The sequence below is a fragment of the Rutilus rutilus genome (genome assembly GCF_951802725.1).
Source record: "Rutilus rutilus genome assembly, chromosome: 4".
Lineage (NCBI taxonomy): Eukaryota > Metazoa > Chordata > Actinopteri > Cypriniformes > Leuciscidae > Rutilus > Rutilus rutilus.
Window position 1 is genome coordinate 10,259,596 of NC_140212.1, and position 17,144 is coordinate 10,276,739.

Consider the following 17,144-nt stretch of genomic DNA (forward strand, 5'->3'; position numbering starts at 1 on the left):
TCCTCTTCCCACAAACAAAAAGCTTGCAGCTCGACATCAGCGAGAACACTGACATCTAGTGTTGCCTGTGTGGCTATCTGAAGGTTTCCAGCCTCTGACCAACATGACAGATTGTGCAGCAACCTGCTGTATAATAGATGGCCATTATAGTCCTCTTGCATTAAGAACAAATAAAGCATTGAGCTGGTATAAAGCATAATTTGGGCATTAAAATGAGACGATTTTGAGTTGTTGTGTATTGCACAAAAAGGCATTTTAATCATTCAGGATGTGATGTTACATCCAAACCATCACAGGCAATTACTTTTGACCCTTTCCTATATTTCTATATCTTTTTTTCTTTTTCTTTTTCTTTTTTGTGAATATGACAAGATTCCCAGCAATGTTTGGTTCCCGGAACATTTGTTTTTGCTTATAAAAATAAGTTCCATAAATGTTATGATTTAGTTTCCAAAGAATTAACCAAAGGGAAACCAAAACTCAGAATACACTTTTTTTTAAAAACATCGGTAATGATTATTGTTTTGAAGAAAAAAGCTTTATTTTGCATGCTTCAGGGGGTTTAAGGGATAGTTCACTCCAAAATTATTAATCTGTCATGATTACCTATGCCTGTTCACACCAAGGACGATAACTATAACGATAACGAGAAGTTCCAACACGATCTCATGAAAATGCGTGAAGTAGCACGAATGATATTTCTCGTATTTATACTCCAAACAGAGTTTTTGCGTACATATGATAGTTTTCGCGTGCATATGATACGCACTTATGGCGTGTAATACGCACGCACTCCACATCCCTAATCCTACCCAAGGGGTTTACAGTGCGTATCATTTGCACGCAAAAACTTTTTTTGGCGTAGCCTATACGAGAAATATCATTCGTGCTACTACACGCATTTTCATGAAGATTGTGTTGGAACTTCTCGTTATCGTTATAGTTATCATCCTTGGTGTGAACAGGCATTAAATCATGACAGATTAATAAATTTTTTTATAGATACGCACTTTCCTGAGATCGGGCTATAAGTTCTAAATGTCGTTCAGAGTTCACACTACAACTATAACGATAACAGCACAGAGAAACAATATTGTTGGAATCACTTTCACTTTCAGAATATTATTTTTTTTCAGCTGATGAACGATAAAAACAAGGACAGCCAATCAGAATCCATTCTTCTTTAAGAGCGCAAGCATTTAAAGCGGCAGATGACGTAACAGCGGTGCACGCTTATAGTAAACAGAACGATATCGTCCGCTGGTGTGAACGCTTATAGTTATCGTTCTTGGTGTGAATATGCCTTTACTCACCCTCATGTTGTTCCTAACCAGAATGATTTTCTTTCTTCCGTGTTTTTGTCTATACAATGAAAGTCAATGGGGTCCAAAACAATTTTTCAAAAGCACGTTTTGTTTTGATTGTAAGTGGACACAACTAATAGTAGTTTGAGGTGAACTATCCCATTAAGGCCATGCAGGACACAGTGTAATTATATTAGCCTATACACAACTCAATATGCTCTTAATACGAAAACACTTACAGTGTGCAGTGTTCCCCATAACATAAGAGCTGTTGCTCAAGTGCCAGATGGGACCGTGCCCTTGAGTTATGTTTTCTCTGTGAACCGAAAGCTCTTTGTGAACATACCTGAGACATCAATGTCAGGAGCAACTCTTCAGTTACAACTAAAAACCATTAAGTGAAACACATTAATTCTGGTGTATGTTTTCACATAGCTTTGTCAGATCACCTATAAATGTGTATTATACGCATGTATAAGCTATTAAATCTTACAAGACTGAAAAAGGTGAAGCAATGTGAATCGCCAAACTGATAAAATACATCTTTAATGAGAGCTTCATTAAAATGTAAAATGTATGACAATATTGGCGGCTCTGCTCTTTATTGTTTTCAATTTTATTGTGTTTCCAGAACATTTGGTATTATAATAATTGGCCCCAAAATAGACCTGTGCAAATTAGGCCCATTTTGCCTCCAGGCTATTGAGGCATGAACAGTCAGAGACACCATAGACAAAGGGTCCTTTTTCACCTGAGGAGAGAGGAGGGGGGAAAAAAGCGGTAGGAGCGTCAATAATCTACACAAGTAAAGCAAGTCTCCCAAGGTTTTTCAGCCCTGTGGTGCATTATTCATACTCACCGTAGCCAGAGGACTCTTAATTGACCCTTGCTCCTCGCAAAACTTCACGAGATGAAAGAATGCAATGTTTTGTAATTCAACTTTTTTTTTTTGAGTCCCCCTCACTCCAACTCAATAGTATTGGATTTTTGTTCATGAATTATTCAGAAGCAAAAGAGAGAGGTAACCCTAAGCTTAGAGATGTCATAAGAAACTATGCTGCAACTGCAAAACATATCGAATCACTTTGACAAAAACAAACACGGACCCATCACAGCAAATAGCGGTCGGGGCCTCGTGATGCCGAAGCCTTTTGAGGAATTTGCAGGTCAATATCCTTATTTAACAGTTGTGATAAGAGCAAGGAAAGGGACTTTTGATTTTGAACAAATTATGCCGGCTGTGGGACCGGACGTTAAGTGGCTTCATGAACACACTGTTTGCTGCTGAAGTACATGATTGTTCTCGTTAGTCTTAATTACAGGGATTTGTGATACACCGAGGGCATTAGAGGCTGTTTCAGGCTGTTTATCTAGTGATATTACAGACCTCATGGAATCAGTTTGGGGGCTTTTGATCCAGATCTATTGACTTGGAGGTCAGCTAAATGCAATTTGAGTTTTTTGCTTTAGTCGTTGTTTGTTTTATTGTTTTTTACTTGGACTAAAATGGCTAATTTTAGTAAATGAATGAAAATGTGAGAATGAAAATTAAACAGAATATTCAAACATGTTATATATATATATATATATATATATATATTGAATGAGCTTTTATTTTATATTTTCAGTTTCCATATTAATTTTATTATTATTATTACTATTAATATTAATCATATTTATAATATGGAAACTGAAAATATAAAATAAAAGCTCATTCAAAATATTACTATAATAGTATAATACTAAAATAACTTTTCTTCTTCTTCTTTTTTTTTTTTTTGCTTTGCTATGGCTAATATCTTACTATGTTATTACTATGTCATACTATGTTATTTTTTTCTATTAATATTTTGGTCAATATTTTAGATTTTTTTCTCACCTTGATGTGCCCTTTTCCTCTTGTCTTCATTATATATGATAAAACAACCTTAATTACTTTTTTGTCATTCATTTTATTGATGAGATTAACATTGTCCATGCTAACAAAGTCCTAAAGGTAAACCAAATTCACTATATTTATATTTTAAATGTACAGTATCTCTCAAACTGAAAAAAATGGTAACACTTTATTTTAAGGGGATAGTCATATTGTACTCACTCAAATAAGTACTGAGTATAATATTAATTATGCAAAAACTACATGTATAGAGTTACAGCTAGGGTTAGGTTTTGGTTTAGGTTTAGTTACTTGTAATTATGCATAATTTACTATGATTACTATTATAGTAAGTACATGTAGTAACGTGCAACTACGTCACCATAAAATAAAGTGTTACCGAAAATACAGACCAAAATATGGATGACTCATCTTGCACTACAAATTACAGTCCAATCAAATGCACTCTATAATCAGAGTACCATGCCCCCTAAAACTTTATTTATTTAATATTTTAATGAGGCCTTTAAGAAGTCCACTCAAGAGAGGAAATACGTAAATAAGCCATCCCAGACAGCAACATAGAGTCCGGCCCAGATCCGGCCCACATCTGGTACGCGTTGAATCCACAGATCTGGGCCAACACTATGTTGCTGTCTGGGATGTAAGCTTCAAAGTCATCCGAATCAATCCTAAACTTTCCCCGGTTTCATTTGACTTTAAAACCATACCTTTAAAGTGTGCATATACTCTGGCTTAAAATGATAGATTAAGCGATGAAAAGAAAGTCATGGACAAAGCTGAAAACACATCAACAGAGAATCGAAGGGGGTTAACAAGGCAAACAAATTGAAAGAGTGCAGAGGATTTTCAAAAGCAATTTGTCGTAACTGCCTATTGGTTGCCTTGATTAAAGTTCTCAATCGGCCCCCGCAACCCGACTCTCCATACTTGTCGCCGTTTCGGCATGTTTGAAAATGGTGAGCTCATTAAAGTAAAATGACTGTTTGGCCCTGGGGAAAAAATAATCACATGGAAACAAATAGACACAAAAAAAGTGGAGTGACTCTCCAGTCGAGGAGGACAATTGAAAAAAAGAAAAAAAAAAGAAGTGTGCCGCTTGCAAAACCCAGCGGTTTTCATGGATAATGATAAACTGTCATGCCTGCAATTACCGCAAGCACAGGATGCCAGGGTTTTATGCGTGTCAATGAGGTTTGCTCCTAATTGACGATGGGGGACACTAACTCTCTTGAAAGCTGTCATTCAACCATCAAGCATTACGTCGAGAGGCTCACCTATTGAATTTTCACGTTTTGCACGCGCGCGCTCCAGGTAGCGTTGTGTTTGTCATTTGTGAACGTCCATCACTGTTGCATTTGTTCTCAGGCGTCCACTTTTGGGAATGGAAATTAGAGCGTAAAAGTTTGCTCTGTGCACGGAGGGCCGGCTGTCACGCTCTCGCTGGAGACGCATCTAAAGTTAAACTCGTGTGACACTAAATGTCCACGCCGCGTTTTACCTGTGGGACAGAGAGAATGTTTCGAGTTATGCTTGGGTTGTCACTGCATGTGTTTAACCAGTACCCAGACCTCAGGGATCCCATTTGAGTCAAAGCTGCTCCAGCAGTGCAAGTCATAGTGAACAAACAAGAGGCATCACATTCTTTTCATTGCAACCTTATTTTTAGCAGCCTTTTATCTCGTTATAATTGGTTTATTCTCTGGAGATGTTTTGTCTTTTATTTCAAAGTGATTAACTGGAAAGAGGGTCTGGTGAGCTCATGTTGCCTGTTTCATTTGAACATATTATTAGAAATCTTCTGTTCCTAATATGTCTGTTTTAATTATTAAGATTCATCCAACTTCATGTGTGACTTGACAATGCAAATAGACTCTTGGAAATGTCAAAAACAACCTATTAGCGACTTCTCAAGACAAACTTTTGAAAAGCAGTCTTAGTTTAACTCATATTATCAAGCCAACACTTTTATTTCTTTAATCTATAAGTAAAAGTTTAAAGCTGCTGTTTGGGATTTAAACAGGCAAATGCTTAAGAGTCTATGATTGGATTATTGCATTATTGCAGTGATTATTATGTTTCTAGCATTATACGTCTGGCATCAGTTCTTCTAACCCTAATTGATGGAGTGTGTAGCTTTTCATTTCTTAAACAACCATGTAGAAAGTTACATCATGGCCATATTTCAGGATGACAATGTCAAGATTCATCAGGCTCAGATTGTGAAAGAATGGTTGGGAGGGAGCATGAAGAATCAAAAATGTTTTCAATTTTTATTTTATATAGTTTTTTGGCTGGGAAGTGAGCGTAAATAAAAGTAAATATATTACGTGTAAAAACAAATGTAAGTCCACAAATATTTTTTAATATAATAATTATAATATTAAAAAATAAATAAAAGTAATATATTACAAATATTGTATATGTAATAATGAAGTATATCATAATTATTAATAGGATTAATAAGGAACTGGAATTTGTTTTTGTTTGTTTTTTGATGAATATTACATTAAAAATATATGATTTTCTAGTGCTGAAAACATGCAAACATGTTTAAATTGTTTACATTTTTTTTGTAGGATATGTACTTTTTGCATATTTAATTAATGTGCGTGTGCCTGCATCTCCTGAACTCCCCCAAAACCTGAATAAAACAGCATGTGTTGCTTTTGAATAATCTGTATCCCCATTAATGCTGCTCGACTCTGCCGTCTTAATTCGTGGTGTGTTAGTTTTGCCTGTAGCAGCTCAGCTGTTTACCAGAATCCAGCAGCTCAGGATGTTTTTGTTGATTGGCAGTAGCACTCGGTAGGCGAACCGCGATGAGCGTGTGATGTGCGAGGTCAGCTCAGTTTTCCTCAGCGCTATAGTTTGCTGTATTATCAACTTGCTCAACTTCCTCGATGCATGCCCAGAAACAAGTTGCCTCCTTCATCTAATGATTCACCTTCCAGAATCCCCCTCACAACCAATTCCCCCAATGGGTGCCGTGCTTTTAAACTCAGCAGAAAGCCTATTTACCCACAAATTAAAGCACAGCATCAGTGTGGCACCGGTTCCAGTGCATTCGGAAAAACAGGGCAATTACTTGGAAAGAGCGCACCTTGGGAATAGCGCTCATCGCAGAAGAGTGGGTGCGAGTCGCAAACTCCGGGCTCACACTGAATATGCAGAAAAAACTTTCACCATGAAGTAAAAAAAAAGGAGGCATATCCAAAAAAGAGCGAAGTAGGAAAGCAGCAAAGAGTTTTTTGGGAGGGGGAAAACCTTGCTCGTTCATTACATCATGGACGTGGAGAGTATCTTCTACGCCGTGCTTCTGAGGATGGCCTGGTTCCAGTGGGGATTCCTTTGTTGTCTTTGTTTTGGGTGTGGATTGACAGGCTCTTGGGAAAGGACGGAAAAGGGAATACTGCGGGAGAGGATAGGGAAATATCAGCTTCATGAGTTTCATGATTCTTCGCACCCACTTTCAACCTACCATCCGTGTTAGATGCAAAGTATCCGTGCAAGGAAGAAATGCACAAAAACTTGCCTCCTTCTTGTGGTCCCTTTGGGACAAGCTGGCCTTGGGGAACTCCAAACTCCAAAATGGAGGCGCTGGCAGGGATACCAGTCACTAAGGGAATGGCAGGATATGTGCGCCGGATTGTAGAAAGTTTTTGATCAGTCACAGTGGAAGTCACCAGCAGGGTTCTCCATATGCTATTTACCACGAATCAGTCTTACGTCTATCATGGTTTGTGCTTCTCGGTCACGGGGGATGTTTTACCTCTTGTTACTAATGCTGGAGTGTAAGTGAAACTCATGAGCAATAACTTTCGGTAACCATCTTGTGCCTTCACATCATTAAAAAGCTTCTGAGGCAATCCAAGTAAAGCTTTTCAGAGAAAGGTTTATTTCTTAGATCAAACAAATATTTACCAGAGAGTTCTCAAATAACTTTTTAATGCTTTTGCGAAGGTTCAAAGGATTGGTAACTTGAGAAGTTAATTTTCCATCTGACTTCTTGTATATACATTTCCGTAATGTGCCATATTTCCGAGGTAAACAACACAAATAAACTCAAATATTCAACAAGAAAACAAAATGCAAAGCTTTTTATAATTTTAAAACATTTTATCCATAGAAATCGATCGTCCAGAGGGGACGTTACAAACAAGAATGGAGTCAGACAGTACAATAAAAAAATAAAAAAATAAATCATGGAGACAAATATGTTGTATTTGGAATAACATGCAATGAATCTTTCACATTAAGACCAAGAAAAGGCATTTAAAAAGCAAACGAGGCAGGGTTACTGTCGTTAACTAACTAAAACAAAAATAGTAATTTCATTATTGAAATAAAATAATATAAAAAACTTTTTTCTTTTTTAAAACTGTTTTATTTCAGGTAGTTACCAAGGCAACAAGTTTAAGTTCTAAAATAATTCTTAAGTGCTATAATAAATAAACTAAAACTTAAAGCTGCAAAATACAAAAAATATAGACTTTTAAATGTCAAAAACTATTACAAAACACAATACATTAAAGGTGTTTTTTTTTATCCCCAAAACAGCAAAAACCAGTTTGATCATCAATGGATGTTAATAGTGCATAATATACAATATACTGAATGAACTGCTGACCAGTAGGAGGGTTTTTTCCCCCCCATTAATCTTTCATTAACTAAACTTTGTGCAAATGAAAAGGTAAAAAATAAAGAGCGGCTGCTTATGGGCTTGCATCATTGGCCTTCCTGTCTCTTTACACCATGTGCCATTGCCTCAAATTATATATCTGGTAACCCCACTGCCCTCTGTTCAGATAGCTTTTGACTGTAATAAATTGCCTTCTGAGTTTTCGCCTCATAAATGGCTCCTAAATCGAGATGTGGAGTGGTCTGATGATGTTTTAATTGTAACTTGCAAAATGTATTTGCTGTGACCTACAGACTTTTTGTGGCAGCTTCTATTCAATATGTATGTGTGTTCCGACACCTTGGGGTTTAAAAAGGTTAATTAACCTCTGGTGGTAGACCTTTCCTTTGCACTTAACTTGGTCTATGTCCTGATAGTACCATTAACCCATGCCCTAGCCTTTTAACCTCCTCTATCATTACCCACATAAAATCCATTAAAACTTTCTATTGATCTTTGCAGTTCAACCAAGACGCGTTTTTTAACAGCTGGTTTGCAATTTCTATATTCCCTCAAAGCAACCGGCTCACATAATGGCCATAAGTGGAAGACACAAACAAAGCTTTCAGAGCATTCTATGCGCAAATCTTCCCCGCACTTAATCTGAAACCATAATTGGCCATGATTAACCTGATTATACATACTGTATGCTATCCTAATGCATGTACAATTCTTAAAATCTAACATCCAAACTGGGACAAGTGCACTCACGGTGAGAGTTTAAAAAGGAAGGCATAAATGCGCTTGGTGTCTCTGTATAAGCTGTGAGTGAGTCAGACCATAATTGATTAAAACATTCTCCGGTGGTGAGGTGTTGCTAGTGGTTAATGGAAACAACGCCCCGACTAAGTTTGATGGAGAGACATCAGGCTAAAATGAGAACATTGTCTTTATGAGCAGACGTCAAACTGAAGTCCCCTTTGCTCTGCCGGCTCTGTCTGAAACAATAAAGCACAATTAGCGGGGGATTCAGGACTCGCTGTTTGTTCTGTTACTATGGCAGCGGCATTGATTAACACTTCAGCAGTCTCCAAATTAATGATGTAAAAGCTCCTATAAACAGCTACTCAGTGCATCGGTGCATCAATGCCTCTGTGCAGGTGTTACAGTGCGAGTGTTTGGGCTGGAAAACAAGGCATTGTGGGATGGAGGTGTTGCAGGTGGAGGGTGGCATCTCACTCGCTAATATCTCGAAATGTAGACGTTAATTTGAAAGCCTCTTACGGCCACTTATCTCAAGTCGAATTGCGATGCAGTATCGTTTTGCATCTCGTCAACTGCTCTGTTTTCAGTATTGATCAGGTCTATTTTTTCCCTTTTCTTCATTTAATCAACGTCTCACACACCAGCGTTAACATTTAGTTCCTCCGCACACACGTCTTTGTTGTTTAACTACATCGATTTCCGCAGAAAAATAACGTCACCTCGCTTGCCTCAGGATAATTGCAAGAAAGCATCCAGTGTTGCAGAAGCTAATTTGAAACTGTAGCTTTCAAGCTGCAAGCTTCTCATCATTTGAACTACAATCTAACTAATTATAATATAATTAGTTAGCTACATCTATATGTTAATACATATAGAGTGAAGAAAAAGCTAAAAACAGCTTGCTTTACTGCTAGCTTAGCTGTAAAGCTAAAGTGTGCAAATACATAACAAAGCAGCCTTGTACGCTGCTACTTGTTGAAAGAAAGGTTGTGAAAAAATCTGAACTGTTATCACGCTAATGAAAAATGTAGTTAACTTTAAAATGTTAGTTTAGCAACTGCACATCACCGTAAACAACATTTCAAAGCAACTCTGAGCACATGAAAAGATAGCACCATACTGCTAGCTTCAGCCAGTTCAATGCAAAGAGCACTATTGCTCTAAAGCACACCTCCACAAACGCACTTGTAATCATCATTGATGTGGGCTTAACGCAGCACTCCGTGGGTAGCGCGGCCGAGAGAAACATTAACTCCCATTAACTACAGCCTCTCGCCAGGAGTAAGGCAGCTGATCAAAGGTGGAACACTGGGGTATCAGAAATTGTGGGCTTTGTTCAGATATCTTAAAAGTAGCAGCGATTTAATTTTGCCATGGATTAGCAATAGCGCAGAAAAGAATAGACTCGCTGCCAGCCAAATGTCTGAGATGCGCTTGAAGACAGAGATCTCATACACTATAAACTCATGAGATCAGGATTCATGCAAAATGCATATTTGAAAAGGGTTTTAAAAAGCTATTGGAAGAATTCACTTGTAGCACCTTACAGCAAAGTTTATGTTGTCTGCATTGTTTTCGCAATCAATTTAGCAAAGCTCTTGCACAACGGTGTGTGTTCACACTTGTAGTTCGGTTATCTTGGTTCTTTTGGTCCGGACCAAAAAAGAAAACGATACATTTAGCACTGGTTTATTTTTAAGACCAAACCTAAAGATACAAAACTAAATTGTGACGTATATTTTGTGATGGATCTTAGGGTGTTTTCACACTTGGCAGGTTTGGTTTGATCAAAACGAACTCTGGTGCGATTGCTCTGCTAGTGCGGTTCATTTGAATAAGTGTGAACGCTGCCATCCGAACCCCGGTGCGCACCAAACAAGTGGACTGAGACCCCTGAAAAGGTGGGTGCTTTTCTGCGATTTGACTATGAACGTAACACAGACCAAAGACTTCTAATTGAACCAAAAACAGGATGTGATGTCAAATCCGACCCTAAAAAGGACAGAATGCTCAAGCTAACAGTTTTTTTCTTGTCATAGGAGCTATAGAGACAGAGCACAACGCGTCATAATCTGAAGACCACGCCCACCGGGGGGGGGAAACCAATCCAACCGTCTCCATTGACTTTGCATTGCGAGAGGCTGCCTCCTTGTCATTTATGACTTATAACAAAAGACAGAAAAATGCCTAAAAGCTGCTGTGTGACAAGGTGTACAGCAAACAAGCTAAAAAACCCAGAAATACGTTTTTATAATCTGTCGACCCCAAAAAACAAGCGTTTAAGGACACAAAAGTGGGTACAGGCTGGAACGAATGGGTAAATTGGGATCCTGACACTCAGTATGCACTAAAAAATGCAGTAAACATTTTGTCACTGTAAGTCAAATATCCAAATGTCAGTTTTATATATTATATTTTTGTAAGCTAAGCTATACCGTCGCCGATTACGTTCCCTGCTCCAGTGGACATAGTTCTCAGAGTAATATGACACCTTGCGCTCTGTTTCAATTGCCTGTATTCACTTTTGTGTCCTTAAATGCTTGTTTTTTGGGGTCAACAGATCATAAAAACTTATTTCTGGGTTTTTTAGCTTGTTTGCTGTACACCTTGTCACATAGCAGCTTTTCGACATTGTTTTGTTTTTTTGTTATAAGTCAGAAATGACAAGGAGGCAGCCTCTCGCAATGCAAAGTCAATGGAGACGGTTGGATTGTTTCCCCCCCCGGTGTGGGCGTGGCCTAAATACGCTCTGTCTCTATGTTGCCCATCACAGTTTGGTACAGGCGTCAGAAACTCCTCCTCCTTACAGCAGATCTGCTTGTTTGGTGCACACAAGGCCCTTTAAACTGTAGGTGATTTGTGAAAAAGTGTTTTTGCGCTGATATATAGTATGCAAAAGTGGTGCAAACTGTTGCCGTTTAAACAGACTATATTGTTTATTTGTACTCTACCAGCTTTTCTGCTTAGGATCAGCGCTTGGCACCCCATCTTTAGATTTAAGCCTCAGCGTGAGGCAATGCCAGCCTCCTTTTCCCGCTCATTTAGCCCGCTAAATTCAAGGCACACGCAGGCTGTAACAAAGTGACAGGTGGGACGCACGGCAAGACAGCAAGTTCGCAAAGGTTGACTCTCATTAGGTTTCCAAAGCCCCACCGACAGGCCCTCGCAGCTGCCTCCTGATGCACGTTCATCTGCACCTGCATCTGTTAACTGCAATGAGACAGCGAGCCGGAGCAGACGAGGAGGACTCGGGAGGTGGGGGGTGGGTTAAAGGAAGTGGAGAAAACCGTTTTTGAATCCCTTAGTCCACAGCGGGTGAACTTCCTGCCCTCAGACATCTTGCCGGCCTAACTCCTGTCATGCATATCCTGACACGCTGCACACTCCAGACTACGTGTTTTACGATCCCTAATCCCAATTAATGTCCAGGAGAGGTAAAGGAAAGAGAATCAAAAGAGAAGCTGTCCCAGAGATGGGGCATGATGGGAAAGGGGGAGTATGGTGGGAAAGGGGGATTGGGGAAGGGAGGGTTGGCTGAACCAATTATTTTGAAGGGTATTAAGTCATCAGATTTACTTTTATCTTGATTGCATTGTGGAAGTCGTGCATAATTAATGGAGGGAGCTTATTAGGAAAAGATGATTAGGCAAATTACACAGGTGTCGGATGCATTTTTCATGATGAATTTTGCTGGGACAATCCCGTATTTCCATCTGTTCTGCTCCTATCAGAATGTCACTGCAGAGGAAATTAACGCGACGGCATCAATACCAAATAAACGAGGAGCCGACAGAACACAAAACACAAGTAAATAAGTCTTTAGAGGTTGACGCTGCCGTATGTAAACTTCAGTCCTTTTCGCTAAGTAACACAATAGTTAGCAGTAGAAAGACTTCATCAATAAAACGGCTTTCTAATGGCCATTTCATCCTCCTATTTTATGACTACATGGTGCATGACCCAACATGAGATACAAGCTCTTCTATTGATAGGCTGAGGTCATTTATGCTTTAAGGTTAACACATGTTTGACGCTTATAATGAAGACTTTCTTCCATTTAGTCCACTAAAAGGAAAGAATGGGAGAGGGAGCTCAATATTATGACCCCTTTACTTTCCCTGGACATTAATTTGGGTTTATGGGTCATTCGGCAATGCTTCCTTTATAGTAGTGCTAATGTAATTCAACACAGAATCTGTGGACATGCATTATGGTAAAAGTGAAATGGCGCTCACAACCATTTTACTTGAACTAAACTGGATATTGAACCAGGGGGAAAGAAATGTAGAGAGGAACTGGATTTTATCCACCAATGCAACAAAGCCAACTGAAAATAAAGTATTTTCTGAGGCATCAAGTTATTACGCTTCTAAAAAAAATATTACAAAGCCATTTTTTCTTGAAATAATCTGCACTTTGTTTAATCATGCTGATCATATTGTGCACAATTAAATTAACTTAGATGCTAAATATGGTGGAATTTATAATAAAGCAATTTAATTAGAAAAGAAACGTGTTTGTGCCAAGAAGAATAACAATTAATTAGACTGCTGCACTACTTCACCTCATTTTGGCTAAAAATCGTCTATGCATACTGCTTTAATAAGATTTTCTCAAGAAATAGGCAAGAATGACCCTCCATGATTCCTATTCTTTCTGACAAAAAAACACTTGAACGTAACAAATTTGTAATTACAACTTCGGAGATGAGAAGTAAGACATTTTTGATAACACATCATAAAAGGCAGTTTTTCGCATTTATAGCGTGGTGAAACTAAGTGAATTCGTCTCAGAAATCCCTTTAAATAAAGTACAGTTTAAACCGAAAGTTTAAAGCTGAATTTGAACAAACTCAGGCCTTTATGCCTTTACAAATTTCTACCATATGGTTCATTGGTTTAAAGGGAAACTAGCCTGAAATATTTTTGCATACCAATTAAGGCGGCGCTTATGGGCGTCTTTCAAAACCTTGTCTTTCAGGTAACCCCTCCACAAAGATCTAACCATACTTTCGCTACTGTATCTCCCCCTCGTTCTAATACCACGGCTTCTTTCATTATATGAATCTTCTTCCATGTGTAGTACAGTTCCCCAAGGACCACTTCAAGGATCCCTCCTGATCATTAAACGCAGTACGGTTCTTATTCTCACCTCGTGCACCTGTGCCACTAGTGACTCCTCATCAGGAATTCTTCCTTCTCCTGTTCTCCTTCTTCAGCAGGCCAGTCATTAACGCCCTGTGTTCTCTTTCCTCTCACACTCCTCTGTTAGTCTGCTATTCCTTTGTTTTGTCTGGATGGCATGCGATTGCTGTAAATCAGCCAAATCGCAGAAATTCTTGTTCTTGTTCTTGGTCTGCTTAGGCATTCGTTTGAGCTTCTCAGACAAACATTCTCACCTGATGTGTGAGGCTTCAACCATCTGCCTCGGTGTGTTTAATGGAAGGTAATAGAGTTTGTCTACACTATTTAGAGCAGGTGGTGCCTCTTCTTAAGCACTGTTTGGGTAGGATACGTTTTCAAAACAATGTTTGAATTACAATTATTAACATAGGACGTAAGTTTCTTATGGTACTGGGTGACCTAATTCCACATAGACCATCAGGTAGTAGTGCTATCCATCCATCCATCCATCCATCCATCCATCCACCCGTCCATCCATCTATAATAAAATTAAGATGAAGATCATACCTGAAGCTTCTTCTACAAATGATTATTCTGGGTAGTCTGTGATGGGACTTTCCAAGCGAACATAATTCCCTTTATATATTGGAAGTGAAACCAGCAGTTCTTGAACCACCAACTGTAATTTTACATAGAAAGTTGGCAAATAGGTCAAAATAAATAATAAACCAGGCAATGCAAATTTAGCTTTAGTTCTTTAATTCAAACAAAAGTTCAAATAAAGTAGGAGAAGGGTTGTGAAAAATATAATACAATTCCACAATCTCGTATATATTCCTACCAGATTAGATTTTTCAGAGAAACCCTGAATTAGCAGTAACACAACTGGACATTTACTAAAATTACAAATAAAATCACATGTACACAAATTTACTCACTCAAGGAAACCTATCGTCCCATCCGCCAAGGCCTTAGACACCCTAGAGGAGCTGTTCCACTGGAGAAAGGGAGTGAGAAAGGTTTGATGGATGAATGGACAGACATGAGACTGTAGAGGAGAAATTGGATCTGGCTTCGGTCTCTTGGCACTAACTGAAGGTGGCACAAAGTTCTGTAAACACACGGGTGCCATTCCAACTGCTTATTGTTTTTGTTTTTTGCAAAGCATAAAATTAAAGCTATTTATAACCTGAGTGATAATTACATTATACTTATTTCATCATGATTAGATTCCTGCTTTTTTGATACAATGTCACAGTTTTAATTAAAATGTCTCTCAGAAAGCTTGACTGGCCAACTGAGCTGTTTGTTCATTTGCTCTAGTTTTTAGAGGGTCTAGGGGTCTTTGTCGACTTTGCATGCTGTCAGTATCAGACTGACTTGACCTAGAACACACAAACTTAAATCAAAATGTTAATTTGGGTGATTTGACTTCAATGTGTACATACCTTATTTAAAATTAATGGAATGAGGCTGTATTGAGTAGACCTTGATTATCTGTCAAGCTTTCATTTGCCAATTTAATAGCTAATTGTACTGAAAATCACATTTAATTTGAACGAAATTGGCATGGGCCCCCTTGGATTATTCAGCCAACTGGATTTAGAATGCAATTTCTAAATTATGAATGAATGAATGAATGAATGAATGAATGCATGGAAAAAAAATCTTTGATCATTAAAATCTCAGACAGACACACACACACAAATAATCTAAACATTATTTGGCTATTTATATAGGTTTTTTTTTATAGACAATTTGAACCCGAGTCCCCTTGCACTCTTAACGAAGAAAGCAGTACTAGAAGACTTTAAAAATAAGAAAATTCTCTTTGGTCATGTTTTATCTCACACAGGACACCAAGTGTCCCAGAACTGCCACTAATGCATGACGGCCTGTTTTTAATCTTGAAGAATTTATGTTAGAATTATGGAACATAAACTCCTGAGGTAGTTTAGAAAAGTTTTGAGTTAATGTTAGCAGTGATACTTGTAAAAAAGAAAAGAAAAAGAAAAAGAAAAAAAAACACAATACGAGAATACCCTGTAGCTATTGTGCACTGAGACCTAACTTAGGGCGAAGAAAGAAGCAGGCAATACTCTGTAAATTTTTTATGGATGATATATACTCAATAATAAATAGCTGATAAATAAAATATGGTTACTTGTCTTGATTAAGGTGAGTGTATTCCCTTCCCCTGATGCCAACATGTCTTTGATTCACATATCTGTGGTTGTGCAGTCCTCCTTCCTTTCTGTATTCAACATTTCCACTTTGTGTTGCACACTTGAAAAGAGAACGGCTCTTGGCTGGAGGGTTGTTGTACAGAAATGAACCGTAGAAACGTTTCGCCGAAGGCATTGGCCTGGGGTATTGTTCGAAGCTGAGGCCACCCTGGATATTCATTCATGTTTTATGGCGAAGAGGCTATCGCTTTAAACGTGTCCCATTTGAGTGAGTTTGGGCGATACGCTGCCAGCTGATGGTAATTAATAACTTGTGGAAATTAAAATGGATCAAACTTGTGGATAAAATCATGCAAAACACTTCTAATTATTATAAATAATATTAATATTATTTACACATCATCTCTGATTCCTTTTTGGACTCTTGTGACATTTATCTGTCAGTTAGGCCACACCAAATCACAACAAGTATCCTATGTTACAGGACATTTCCGAAATATATCAAGCTGTCATGTTTCCAAATAGACCGATAAATATCTTTAAAGAGTTGAATTTCTGACTGTTCCTTTAGAAGCAGACCAAAATTATGGCTTTCTCGATCATTCATTAAGTTTTTGATTACCCCCTCAAACTATCCTTTGACATGTAGCTTGTAGTTCAGTTCCCAGTTCAATGAAGTGATAGATATTCAAGTCAGAGAGCTGCTCTTTAAACCCTGGGAGAAAGAACTAAAGGATACAGGGGAGTAAACAGAATATATGGCCTTTAAGGTGATGTTTGGGTGCAGAGGGCAACGCTCCTCAGTCGAGGGACACTAAAGGTTGCACACCTTTCTCTCTTCAAAGACCCTAACAGTTTTGACAGTCCCTCACCAAACGCCCGTCCTGGTGGCAAAGCAAAAAGACCACGAAAGGTTTCAGCAAGAAGTAAACCTGACCTTTTCTTGGCACTGAACGTATAGGAAAGGTTCACTGGGAGAGCAGGCTGGTTTCCTCCACCTCAAGCGAACTGAACATAAAGCCCAGATGACAGTTCCTGTTGAAAGACTGTTCGATGGTTAATTACTCAAAACAACAGCCTGACCTTCTCAGTAGCTCCTGCACAGACTGTTTATGACACAATGGCTATCATTTATAGATCTAAGATTTGGCAGATTTGGAGTTCCGCACCAGTATCAACAATCAACTTTTGAAGATACATTGTTTCACAGCAAACATGGTTACTGGGTAAGTCTAGCTTCTGTGCATT